The following is a 15,010-nucleotide window of genomic DNA, read 5'->3' on the forward strand; positions in this document are numbered from 1 at the left end:
TAGTTCTAAAACAGGAGATGCATTCTCGTTTAGGAATGTGAGATAAAGTGAAATGGTCTGGGAAGAGTCCTACGTTTGAACAGTTCAAAATAGACGTAAAGGGGTATTTATGGACTCTTTCGAAATGTAAGAACAAGCTGTGCGGACCTTATCTTTATTTACCTTGTGTAATTATTTTCATAAAGTGTAATTGTGTTATAGCATGTGCCCCTGCCGATGTTATTGATATTTTATATGTGCTCTTGTTTGTATTGTATGTAGTTTTATTGTTTTCAGCTGACTTCATATGAAAGGGAATGAATTGCTTTTTCACAGTCTCTCAAGAAACTCAGTTTTAATGCCCTCCATTTTAATGTTGGTTGTGCTTGCGTGCTGCTTCTGTCTGTGAAACTTGAATGTTCTGCTTCTTCACACCGAATCATTGGCAGGGGTTGAGTTTATATAATAATTATAATAAATAACTTTATTTTATATTGCACCTTTAAAGGTGGCAAGCTATATGAGAGCGCATGTAACAGCACAGGACACCCAGTTAGGAGCTCACACAGCTTTCAGCTCAGTGTGCAGTGCTCTCTTGCCTTCCTGAAGATGACGTTAAATTAGTTAAAATCATGTGATAGTTAACAAAGCTTAATAGTGAAACAGCCAGCACAAATGGTTGCGTTTGTGATTATGTCACTTCTCTACTACAGCAGTGTCGATAAAAGAAACTCTGAAACCACTAAAGCACTGCACAACTGAATTCGGGAGAATAATATTAGGGATTCTGAGCGATGTCTGCATACAAGCAATCCAATACAGATGCTGAAGTCTTTAAATATTGACTCTCCCTGTTGTGCTGCCTTTTCCTTGAAGGAAAACTATTCAACTGGAAGAATGTTTATCGCAGGTTTAAAACTTGCTGTTGCTATTTGGAGAAATCCACAAACTCGTGTTTTTCTTGTGTTTTAAAAGACAGCCATACCCACTGACAAAATAACGACACTGCTGCTGATTTTTTCCGGAGCCGAATCACAGTTGACCTTTGTGAGCCAATTGATGAAGCCGACCCTGTGAATACTATGGCAGAAGGTGGAAGAGCGTTCAACTTTATAACTACCGCAACCACAGGAACAACAGCAAGAAGCAGAATCAATTTCCCATTGAATGGTGCTGTTGTTTGAGGTATGCGTTGTGAACGCATGCAGAGAATCCCACAATTTCTTCTAATCTTGATAAAGTATTCCTGATGGAGCGCTGTGTGCAAAGATTTCATAAACTGTACTCCTGCTGACAATTCGGTGTGAAAAAGCAGAGCATTCGAGTTTCACTGAAAAAAGCTGAATGCAAGCCAAAAGCAATATTAAATGGAATTGACAGCACACTACGATTCGCACTGACTGAAAAGTTATCTCGGCAGCTGTTGTTCCCTGCATGAAGCTGAAAGGGTCAATGAGCATTTCTGTTGAGAAGACAAATTAAAGCTTTTTTTTGCCTTGATGTTGAGCTGACAAAGACTATCTTGAAAGATATCCCAATCTCTCGACAGACTGTCGAATAAATTCTTAACTGATCATATTCTCATCGGAAGCAAGGTCTTAACATAGAAGAAACTGGCAGCAGCGGAATTTGAACCCATGACTCCAAAAAGACTGTAGCCTAAAACCCAACACCTTAGACCGCTCAGCCACACTACCTTCTGCAGCACATGCCTTCCTCACATTACTCAATTAAAGAACACTGGGCTTTAGCTCTTGTCCAACATGGAAATGACTGTACCTTCGTTTTATGAGATATTTCCTGTCACTTGGTGAAATCTCAACTTCTTTGGCAGCTCTGAATATAGTTCTTCTTTGGAGCAGACTTCAGACCTTTTATTTAATTTATAAAGGAGGGCGCATTCCAAAATGTGTAATTCCTGTTTTAGAAAAGCTCTGGGCGGTGTGTCTTCTTTTAACGCACAAACAGTTTTCTAACTTTATACTGTAGATCAGTGCAGCTATCGTACTGGATTTAGCTGGGATTCTCACATTTTTCTTAAGAAGGTATTCAGGGTTGCTTAAAACTTGAATAAAAAAGTGATCTGAAACTACCTACTGTACCTTCCAATCTCTGATGTTGCTGTAACTAAACTCGGATGTGGTCTTTTGCAGATGTGCAGTGTGCCTTTACTCTTGTCGTATTAAACATTACCTCTGTTGTTGGGCAGAGTTGAAGGGGAACAAACTGCACAGAAAATTACGGAACGATAAAATGTTTCTACACTTCAAAATGTCCCTTTAAAACCCTCCTCACACACGTCGGTGTGGGGAGTGGGCAGGTAGAGAGGTTTTACAGATGCTCATGATATTTCTCATGGGGTGTTACCTGTCGTAGTATCTCTCTCTGCGCCTCTGCGGCTGAAGTGTGAGGTAACGTTTTGAACAGCCTCTTTGTCTTACAAAACAAGAAATGAAAATCAACTGGTAAATTGAACAGTGCAGTAATCAGCAAAGTATACATTAGGAAGCAATTAAACAAAAGATTAGCAAAAATTGAAGTTGAGTAGATTGGAGAAAGAAATTAATTCTATTTGTAAGCAAACGAGAACCCACGCTGGGCATGAATCACACCAATCTTTCCGCATTTCTGAAACGTTTGATTGAATTGACAAAGAAATCCTCTCCCGATCTTCATCTTTGAAAAGGTTAACCTTTTGAGCCAGCAGGTGTAACACTGCAAAGCTGCCTGTTTCTCACAGATGTTTGAAGCTGTAGATAACATTTTGCATGTTTGGTGCCATGGCTTAGCTGGTTAGTGTGCCTGACTAAAAAACAAAAGATCCTGGGTGTGAATCGCAGTGGTATCTATTCATAAACAGCAGGCCAATCACTGCCAATATTTATGGAGCTCAATTTAAGGATGAAAGGATATGCATGTGTTACAGCTTTCTGCAGGTGTTTTATGTTTTAGCACAAGTGTTTGCTCTGTGGCACAATGGAGGGCGTGTTGGACTTCTAGATGTTAATAGAATTAAGTCATTCAAAGGTTGTGGGTTGGAGTCCACCCAGAGTCACATGTTATTTTGATTCAGCTTTCGAAATCCTCTAGGGATTGGTGTTGATCAAGTCAAATAAAGGACTTCTTCTGAGTCGACAGTCGAAAATGAACAAGCGGCCACAAGGGAGAAATTAGCACTGGACAAGGTCGGTGATCGCATTATTCCTATCCTGTAGTCCTTGCACTGGTTCCCTGTCAAGTTTCATGTCGACTTTAAAATCCTCATGCTCACCTATGAGCCTCTCCATGGCTTGGCACCTCAGTACCTGTCTGAGCTCTTATTGCCCTACTCCCCTAATCGCAACCCTGGCTCTTCTAATTCTGGTCTCCTATCTGTCCCCCAAGCCCGTCTACACTCTACGGGTGACAGGGCCTTCTCCGGTTATTCCCCCAACCTCTGGATCTCTATCCCCAAGGATATCAGAGAGTCACCTTGTCTAAACTCCTTCAAATCCAGACTCAGAGCCTCCTTCTTTAGAAGAGCCTTTAATTAACTATTCTTTACCCCTTTGCTCCTACTGTATTTAGTACCACAATCTACAGATGCAGCCATTCAAAATGGGTGAGGTATTTCGCGGCATACCCCGGTGGGCGTGTCACGGTATCACGCGTTTCACGCATTTCACGTGTGTCACGTGACTAACTATCCGGCGTCGCCTTGTAAAACCGCCAGGGGGAGCTTAACCTCTCATGTACAGCATTTGAGCGTTTAATTTTGAACTGTGTATTACAGCATGTTAATCATCAGTCATTAAAATGTTGGTATATTTTATGAAAGCAAGATTGCTCAGTTGGACAAAAGTACACAACCTACCTTTATCAGAAATATTTATGCATCAAAGCCTTTACTGAAGATATTACTAATAGTATTAATAATGGATGGCTTTGGACAAGCTGTATACTCAAAGTATAATTTCTTTAGCACATTTGTACAAGCACTTGGAATCTGTCCAAGCCATACTTTGTCAGGCATTTTGTTTTACTTCAACGGGCATAAAAACTTCCTTGCTTTTAACAGGGCGTTTCATAATTTCTAACTACGAAAATGATTTAAAATGCGACACCTATCATTCAACTAGAGCTTAAAATATCACAAGGAAAAATACACACCGGTATTCCATTTCTCCCTAAACATTGTAAGCTTCGAAGTCTTTAACTAACGTGATACCGGAGTCAACAAGCATACTTTTAGAATTTGATTAAAAGGGAATATAATATGGAATCGCGTATCTAAAGAATTTAATAACGGTATGATTATATCTGTGTACTGCGGCAGGGCTGTGTAGGGCTGTTTCGCCTGCTTGATCATGCGAGCTGTCTTGTAGCCTACTGGTCTAGGTGCATGACTACCAACTAGCAGGTTGTGTGTTCGAATCCAGCTGGTGATGGACTTTTCATTTTTATTTATTTATTTTTTAATCGCGTAACATAAACATATTACCGTATGCAAACTGTACTGTATACAATATGTATATGTATATTTAATGTCTTAACTGTGCCCGTTTAAGTATTGAATATTCATATCTAATTTTACCACTGAAGGGAAATCTTAACATAAACATACGGTATATGGCTGGTCTCGGTACTTTAAAGAAAAAAATACACACCGGTATTCCATTTCTCCCTAAACATTGTAAGCTTCGAAGTCTTTAACTAACGTGATACCGGAGTCAACAAGCATACTTTTAGAATTTGATTAAAAGGGAATATAATATGGAATCGCGTATCTCAAGAAATTAATAACGATATAAATATATTCATGTTGCAAAAGAACTGCAACGGACATAAAAACTCCCTTGCATGGTTTCATTACGACCAGAATCGGTCTTGAGATATTTTTAAATTGATTTACAGTATTTGAGAGGTATGTCTTAACACCGATACTACAGTGCTTAAGTACTGCTCATGTATATGTTTCTAGGTTTATATTATGCATTTCATACGGTCAAATTACTTTTGAGCAACTAATAAGAAGCGCGAAACGGTATGCGTTTTACTTTCGTTTTGTGCTGGGACCCGTGGATTGATTAGAGATATCAAGTACTGTACATACAAGTCATTTTTTAAATGTTGTAGTTCGTCTTGAAAATATGTTACGAGTACATCATCTATCAACAATTACACAGGTTCTGTTTCCATATTGCGGATTTTGGTTACTTAATATTATTTTCTAGATTTCACGTTGTGAATATGATGGGATGTCTGATGGGATGTTTCTAAAAATCCATCCTCTGTAAAACGTCTTCTCTAGTTGTCCTGCATATGTATTCGCTAATGAAGCTGTGTGTTCTGAGCCTGGATCTCTACATTTCTGTATGAACCAGCTTAGAGGGCTAAAGACAGCTTGTGTTTAAATTGACTTGATGTGACTTGTTCTGTGCCAAGTCACATTATTTTATAGCGTTTTTAAAGCGTTATCAAATACGGTGTTACTGTAGTTTACTGAGTCCCATGTCACATGGTCTGTGATTGAAACCTGTAAAACCGGTTTAATTCGTCACAGCCAGCACTCTTCAGGTGTGAGGGTCTTCTGCTCAGAATGAAACGCTAAAATGTTTGTGTATATTCTAATGGTAGTGGGGGCAGGGTGTGTGGGAACACCCTGCATTGGAGATCTATGTTCTTCACACCTGAAACATTTTCTCTGAAAGGATTTTCTTCGCAGTTTAACCGATCTTGTTACAGCATGTTACAGTTTACTATTATTAACCATATTAATTTTAAGTGCTTAATGTAAAATCTTGTAAAAATATATTTTCATTGTTCAAATATACATTAATATACATTAAGTCTGACTATCATATAATAAGTTAAATACAAAACTAAAGAAAAAATAGGGTTAAATATAATTCAAAATATTTTGCTAACAATGTTAACTGTTTATGAATAATAAAATGTATTAACTAAGGAGTAGGATGGCACAGTTGTTAGTATGTTTTTTGTTTTGTTTCTTTTTCTTAAATACAACAGTAGTACCTGATGTCTCAGTGGCTTTCAAAATTAAATTATGCATGCAAACCTGTGAACTAGAAAGATAACTAAGATATCCATCCATTATATTCCATAATATCCATGAAATATATGGCGCTGAAATACAGTATGTGTGACGCATAAAAGACACCAAGGGATTGGGTGAGCTCCCATCACAAAAAAAAAACTGCAAACCTGCACTACAGCGACCATAGTACAGTATGGAGACCAAGGCGTTTTACGGGAAGAGACGGGGTGCTTCTGCCGCCCCAGCTTCCAAAGAGCGAAGGGTAAGCAAATACAGCAGACTTCATCTGAAATACGCGATTACAGCGCATATTACAAGGTATTATTGCCGTTTTGAATTTTAAATTCAATTATAATTATTTCTTCGTAGCCTGTTCTTCAAGAAAACACCGCACGGGCGAAACGATCTACCACCAGGACAGTAAAAAAGAAAGCGGTAAGACGGAAAAAAAGAAAAGTTTATTTTGACTTCTGTTCCACGACTGATGAATACTACTGTGTGACTTTATTTCTTACATGAATTATGTTATTTTGCCACAGGCCGTGGGTCTCTGCTCTCGGCCACTGGCCAGGGTGCCAACCTGTAGAAGCAGCACCTGTATGGAGACATTTCGGCAGCAGCGGGAGCATTACGATGCATTACTGGGGAGGATTGGGAGGCTAGAGTTCCAGCAGTCAAACAGTTGAGCAGCTGTCTCCTGAAAAGTGCCTCTCCCCGCCGCGCAGGCTGCAATGCCTGGCGGAAGCTCTGCCCCCCGCAGAGCACACACCGCCTCAGGACACTCCATCCCGGCCTCTCAGTTCACCACCGCGCAGGAATCTGTTGATGCTGTCCCCGCCGGCTATCTCCCCCCAGGAAGCACAGCGGAATTCACAGATGCCAGTGGGACGAATAATTCTCCCAGATGTCCAACTGCTACCCATCACCCAGGAGATGGAGGGGGGGTTGTACTTGCAGTGCATCGGCATAGACGGGAAAGCAAGAGCCGACCGCTACGCCGCCCTCGTGTTTCGAAATCTTGTGACTTTTGAAATTTACTGGGGGTGGACCACGTCTGTAAATTTCGATGGGTCCAGAGGCAAAAGTGCCTTGCCTTGCAATCTCCGGGAAACCATTAGTACGATGGTGAATCGGAGATTCTCAACCCTTGCTGCGTACGACTGAAAAATAATTCGTGATCGGATCAACGAAATGCTTCGTAGGAAGAGGCGGTCTTTTCCTCTTGTCTAACAGTCTGTCCACAAACAAAACATTCCTGTTAGACAAGAGGAATTGAAAAAAAAACAATTTTGTCAATGAAAACCGGTGTGTGTGTCTCTCCCTGCTGGATGTCCCTCTCACAAACTGCTGAATGAATAAAATAATTTTATTGAAAACGAGTTTGCGATTGTCTGGTCTTTAAATTCTTGAGATACGCGATTCCATATTATATTCCCTTTTAATCAAATTCTAAAAGTATGCTTGTTGACTCCGGTATCACGTTAGTTAAAGACTTCGAAGCTTACAATGTTTAGGGAGAAATGGAATACCGGTGTGTATTTTTTTCTTTAAAGTACCGAGACCAGCCATATACCGTATGTTTATGTTAAGATTTCCCTTCAGTGGTAAAATTAGATATGAATATTCAATACTTAAACGGGCACAGTTAAGACATTAAATATACATATACATATTGTATACAGTACAGTTTGCATACGGTAATATGTTTATGTTACGCGATTAAAAAATAAATAAAACTGGAAGGTCCAGCACCACCATTATGTTTATATGGTTGTTTTTGTTGGTTGGTTGTTATTATGGTTATTAATAATACGATCTATAGTTGAAATCTGAGCCTAAATAAAAAGAAAAAGCAAGTGATTAGGTTTATGAGCAATCTAATTACATATTCGTTTAAAACGCTATATAAAATAAAGTTTATTATTAATTTGCTGGACAGAGCGGTGAACATTATTATGCATAAGACAAAGATAACAATCCTGATCAGTTTAGAAATCTGTGTACGCTGTAAGGTTTTTACTTCTTAAACTTTTAAAATACACGTTTTGAATAGAAAGAAATCCTCTTCCTGGCACAGTGTGTATAGCAAACCAGCACGTCTTTTTTCTCCAATCAGAGGGGTGTCAGATAGTGTCAGCCAATCACCATTCTGCGTTGGGTAGCAACGGGTGACTGTTCTCAGGCGGAAGATGTAAACAGCTTAATGTTCGTGTTAAATAATTTTTTTTAATTCAATTAAACGGGCACAGTTAAGACATTAAATATACATATACATACTGTATACAGTCCAGTTTGCATACAGTAATATGTTTATGTTACGCGATTAAAAAATAAATAAATAAAAATGAAAAGTCCAGCACCAGCTGGATTTGAACACACAACCTGCCAGTTGGTAGTCACGCACCTAGACCAGTAGGCTACAAGACAGTTCACATGATCAGGCAGGCGAAACAGCCCTACACAGCTCTGCCGCAGTACACGGATATAATCATACCGTTATTAAATTCTTTAGATACGCGATTCCATATTATATTCCCTTTTAATCAAATTCTAAAAGTATGCTTGTTGACTCCGGTATCACGTTAGTTAAAGACTTCGAAGCTTACAATGTTTAAGGAGAAATGGAATACTGGTGTGTATTTTTTTCTTTAAAGTACCAAGACCAGCTATATACTGTATGTTTACGTTCCAAAATTAATATCGTTTAAGGCCTTCACACGCATTACAGTATGCTCCTATTCTTTTTATGCTCAGCTACTAAGATTTCCCTTCAGTGGTAAAATTCAATATCTACAACGGGCACAGTAAAGACGTTTACAGTAAGTCTTTCTACGACAGACCAACGGACCACGAGTCCCCCTGTCGGTCAACCAATCACGCACCGCGGTACCCCGTGTCATCATACCTGCGGTATCTGTACCGCGGTGTCTGTACCGCGCACTTTGAATGGCTGCATCTGTACTGTCTCCTTTAACTGTGTATTCTCATCCTGCTTATCTTGTGTATTTTTTCATTGTATTGTTCTAATTCTGCAAAGTGCTTTGAGAAGCCACCTTTAAAGGTGCTATATAAAGTAAAGTTTATTATTATTATTATTAATAATGAACAGTGCATTTAACACTGAGCACACTTGGTCCTTCTTTGAGAAGGACTGCAGGGGTAGGGAACAAGCTTTTCACGTGTGTTGTTGAAGACCATATCATCACTTTGTTGCAGGAAATGTCTGAATGCCATCATCGGAGTAAGGACAGGATCAGGGTTCGGGGAAGTCTTTTTGATGCCTGAAACTGTGTGGTTCCTGGTTGTAACGGCTGGCACTCTACACCTAAACAACAGAGAACACAGTTGACATCGCTGAACTGCCTAGCGGACATTTTGTCGCCTTCTTCTGACCTGTATTTAAAGCAATTCTCTAAAAACGTGGCACATTATATCTGTGGTACCTTTATGGAGGGTGAGCGCACTCATAAGGATCATAGATTCGATCACAAGCATCTAAAAATTAGCGTGAGAAAATGACATCACGCTATAAGGTTGAATGGCACGAGTTCTCCTTTTCCCTCTGTAGAAAATGTGTGTTTTAAAGGAGATGTCATGTTATTTTTTTGCCAGACAAAGCCATGCCGTAAGAACAGTGTGGTTATTTAAATGTATTGGTATGAAATTGGTTTAAATCAAAGGGATGTAACAACAAAAAATTAAGTGCTTCTTAACACAGAGATAGTTGGAGATATTTGGCAGCAGTGGGATTCCAACTTACGTCCCCAAAGAGTCTGGACCTTTAATCCAGCTCTTTAGAGTGCTCGGCTGCATTAGCCCTGACTGCCTCATACCTCACACTGGCTCAGAGAAAACTGGGTGGCTTGCAAAGACTGGTAGGAGAGGAAAGGAATAAATACTTATTTTTTATCTGCTAAAAGAAAAAAGGAAATATTTGATAATTGTCTAGCAGGTGTTTTGATCAAATTATTGTAATGCAGTGGCAGGTACAATTAAGGTATAATATGTACATGAACTGAGTCTGAAATCTGAGTCGGTGATGGCAACTGACTATCACTGGAGGACAGTTCATCATGAGTGGGTAAGCCTGCATAATGAGGGAGAAGAGATTGGCCTCTGTGACGCAGTGTCCAGTGACACTAACTATCTGTCCTACTGTTCTCTGCTAACGTAGAGGGTGAATGTTGTTTAAGGTGAATGTAAGGTTTCTTTTTTGTAAAATATTTTCGAGCACATTTTTGTTGCTGAAACTTTATCTTGTGCATTTGAATTAATTCCAATATTGTCACCTAATTCTATACATTGTTTCATCAGACTAGAACATTTAGAGGAGCTCAATTGCATTCATGAATTGCATAGTGATAGTATTTCTTGTCGTTTAAATATTTCAGTCAAAAATGCAGAGAAGGTGCTCCTGTTTTCACCATTATAAAAACTGTGTTTCACCGGTAATATTTACTCTCATAAAAGTATTGTAATTGTATTGTTCTGTTCTGTGACAGTCTTGAGTGACACAATCCTTCTCTTTTACTGCACTACACTTCTCCAGGAGCCAGTTCAGCACAAGAGGATCCTCAGTCAAACAAACACTGCAATAGCTTGATAAAAGACACTTCTCATCCTTTCTCTTAGTGTTGGTGCTACTATTCTATGCAAAGGAGGTGCCTTGACAATTAAAGGAGTCTTCATGAAGGTGTTAATGGCAAGCTCTCCACTGGCAATTGACCGGGCTGTTGAAGAAACCAATCTCATCCAACAACCATACAAATTGCACAGCTTAAGGCACATGAAGCGAAATTTGTGAGCAGATAGACACAAAACAATGTCGCTTCACATTATTTGCAAAGCTGTTTTGCTTGTCTAACCACCTCTTCCTACTTTGAAGTGAGCACATATATTTTATTTTCTTCTCTTATATTTTCCTTGATATTTTACTATCCCTTTCCCCCATGTGGAGATGAATCCACATCCAAAACCCCATGTTTCACCCTGCATTTGTGCCAGTTTTACAATCTGGGTAAAAGCCTGCCTTACACAGGTCTAGTGGTACAATCAGTCAGTCTGTGTTACTTATATAGCTGTGTACAGTGGAGTCATGCTGAGGTTATAAGTTCAAGCCTCCCCTGGAGCCATTAAGTCTTCTGAATGTTTTTCACTCATAAAAAGTTCATTCGCCGTAGCATTTTCACTGTAACTTTGCAGGTAAAATATTCTTAATGAGAATAATATTTTGTATGCGATAAATAACTGCACCAGAAAATATTGGAGAGAAATGGCTTGTCGCGCTATTTGCAGCAGACACTCAGACACAGAAATGTCCTGTCATTAAAGAAAATTTATGAAGAAGAGGTGTGACATCACTGCAAAGGCGATATTTTCTGATGTCTGTCTTGGTTAATAATCATTTGCGTGGGAATTACTTCTGACATTATTACTAATACTGATAAAAACAGAGAACTCACAGCTCTCTGGATGTTGGTCTGGACTCTAGAAAGTGTTTTTATTTGCAAGCGGCTCTGGAACTCAACACCTGTTGATGGGTCACTTCTGTCAGACACACCAGTGGAACCCAAGCCCACCTACACACACATTCACACACACTGATAGATATACTGTACACCTACACTCTCACACACATTTACACTCACAGACACATCACACATTTATACACACAATCAGACACTTACACACTCACATATATACACTCACACATGCTATCATCATTAATACTCACATAGACGCAGGCACTACACACACTAACAGACATACCAACACATACACTTACAAATATAAAACTACCCACTGACAGAAACCACACACTCACAGACACACACCATACACACACATTCAAAGGCATGCATTCACAGAAACAGACACTACGCATACTCACAGACACACACTTATAGACACCAAACACTCAGAGACCTCACACGCTCACACACTAACAGCCCACACACGCATAGACACCACACATGCACAGACATGCACCCACACACGCACAGATACCACAAACACACTTATCCACAGATACACAATAACTAAAACAAATATAAATACTACTAATACTACAACAGTAACACTATCACTAAAACTGACACAAACTACTAATAATAACAGTAATGTTGTTACTAAAACTAACATTACTACTAGTGTTAATACTCTAACAGTAACACAATAATTATAATTAATATTAACATGAATATGAACATTAAAACTAAAACAATCAGTAGTGCCACTGTCATTAATACTCACATGAACACTAGCATTAAAACTACCAGTTGTACTCTCACTAATATTAACATGAAGACACTGATATTAGTATTAGTTGCTGCCCGTGACGTCACACCGCTCTCTGTGACAAATGCGAGACACTTAAACGCGTGCAGTGACGGAGCGCCTGTCGCCTTGGTTACCATTCTTATGATTTATAAACACTGGAAAAATGCATTTAAACTGTTACTTACATACATTTATGAACTTGAAATATAATTTTCTAGCTCTAGGATACAGTTACCTAAATAATAATATGAATAATCATTGTTTATTTTCAGATTGAACATTATTAACCCTATCTATCTATGAATTGGCTACATTACTCTGCTCTCCTCTCTGATGTGTGGTGAGCGTTCTGGCGCACTATGGCTGCCGTCGCATCATCCAGGTGGATGCTGCACATTGGTGGTGGTGGAGGGGAATCCCATTACCTGTAAAGCGCTTTGAGTGGAGTGTCCAGAAAGCGCTATATAAGTGTAAGCAATTATTATTATTATTTATTAACTGTTTTTTAGATATTTAAACAGGATCAAGAAAAGAATCAGTACTCACCAATTGGTGAAGTTAATCGATTTTTCTACGGTTCTTCAGTTGAGATAATTGGTTGTCGATAGATAAGTGATCAATAACTCTTCTCCGTGCGCTCCGTGCGCCTCCCGCACTCTTTCTCTCTCTGATCCCCGCTCTCTGGCTGGATTCTGTGACGTCACAGCACTTATTCTGACAGAGCATAGTGCGTCTCTGCTGTTTTTGTGTGTCTTTTTCAGGAATGCCAGAGGTACTCGAAATGTTGCAAAAAGAAAAGCGTCTTTTTCGTTTTGTAAAAAAGTGAGTGCTGATTTTTATTTTAAACAGGAAATGCATGCATGTTGAAACACTAAATTCTATAAATAATTGAGAAATAATAAAGCCAGGAAAACATATATGTAAAAATACAATTTGATCACATAATTTACTCCATTACCTGTTTTTTTCTGTTGTGTTTTTTTTCTCTTGTACCTGTTTCTGTTCCTCTGGTTGTAGTTATATTTGTAAATTCCATACGTTTAATTAAAAAAAGAGCGCGTCTCTGCTGGAGGAGACTCCTGTCCGGAGCCCGGAGGGCTTTTCATACAAATATAACATCTCCCCCCCAAAAAAATGGGCTGTGAAGAGAGGCAATTTATAACAGTTGGAGGAGGAGAGCGACAAACCGAGGAATGAAATTCATTAAACAGAAAAAAAAGTTTACTTCACAGATTAATGCGTTACAAAGCGTACCCACGTGGAGCAGTAGAGAACGAGCACGAGTCCCTGAAATAAGTGCTTTTAAGGGTTTTACACGAATCATCAGAGTATAGAACCTAGGAGGATCAGACTCATGTTCCTGGAGGTTAAAATGTGTATCCTGGTTTCATTTCCACCCAGCTCTCAGCTGTATAGGTAGTCTGATGATTTAAATTAACTGTATAACTGTTACAAGACTTCATCTAATTGCACATTTATAAGACTGTCTGTGAGACACTTGTGAGAGCAGCTGATTCCCAGGTCTGGTGTAGAATCACCAGAGCACTGCTCAGAGATACAGACTGGTCAACTGGTCACTATTGTAGTCACGACCATCGGCCCATTGGCTACTAACAATCAATATACTGATCAGAGTGTCAATGCTGCTGTTTATTACATAAATACTAATATAATTCCACACTCACTTGTGTTATAAAACACTTAAAAAACATGTTTGGAGGCTGATATACAGTAAAGAAAGTAATACTGAAGGGAAGGAAGTCCTGGAAAGGGTTAATAGAAGCTTCTTGCTTCTGACCTGGAACAGAGCCCACAGCTGACAGATCAGTGACCCCTGAGCCCAGTTCACAGAGAGGAGAACCAGGAGCTCTTTTATGTCTCTAAGAGGGCTGGGAGGAAGGATAAAAGGGGGAAATGTGACATGAGTCCAGGCTGTTCTGTCTGATATTGTTCATGTAGCAGCACTGATTGTCTGAATATCGTCTGGTTCTGGATTGTTAGGATAGAGAGCAGTACGGAGTTGAGCTTCTGTCTGAGTGTGAGTCTAAGCTGTGAATCTGACTGAGAAGAGAATAATGTTTTTTTTTTTATTCTGCCTCAGAATTTTTCTTATTTGCCAAGGGGTGTTACATCCCCTTCAGATACTCTGCACAGACTGCCAGAGAGAAGAGGAGAGAGAGATGGACAGATAAGAGCACACACAGCGAGTGAGACATACGTCTTGATTTATTTTGAAGCAAGTGTTCATTTCTTTGCTGGAACAAGTTGTTTCTGAACTTCAAGAAATTCAAACAACTTATGAAAGATAAAATACAAGTCTTGCTTATCAGGACCGAAGAAATACCGCAGGAAAATGCCAGTGATTTTTCTCCTTTTAACGAAAAGTGGAGAAAAACAACGGCAGTGCATTTCCTTCGGCTTGATTTAGCTTAATACAAGTATTCACTTCCTTTTCTGTAGATTACAGCCTGCGAAAGATGAAATAAAGTTATTGGTTATTCATGGTCAGTGCAGGAGAAATACTGCTGGCTGGCAGGAAAATGTCAGTATTTTATTTTAGCTACAAACGTGTGAATGTCAAAAAACAACGGGAGTGTGTTTCTGTGCAGCTATTAAACAAAGGGCTGGTGGTTCAAACCCACTCAGGGATGTGCTTCAAATTGTTCTGCTATAACCATAATCTCTTCTTAAACTTGATGGGATTTCTTTGTAAAC

The sequence above is a fragment of the Lepisosteus platostomus genome, chromosome 5 (assembly GCF_059453375.1).
Source record: "Lepisosteus platostomus isolate fLepPlt1 chromosome 5, fLepPlt1.hap1, whole genome shotgun sequence".
Classification (NCBI taxonomy): Eukaryota; Metazoa; Chordata; class Actinopteri; order Semionotiformes; family Lepisosteidae; genus Lepisosteus; species Lepisosteus platostomus.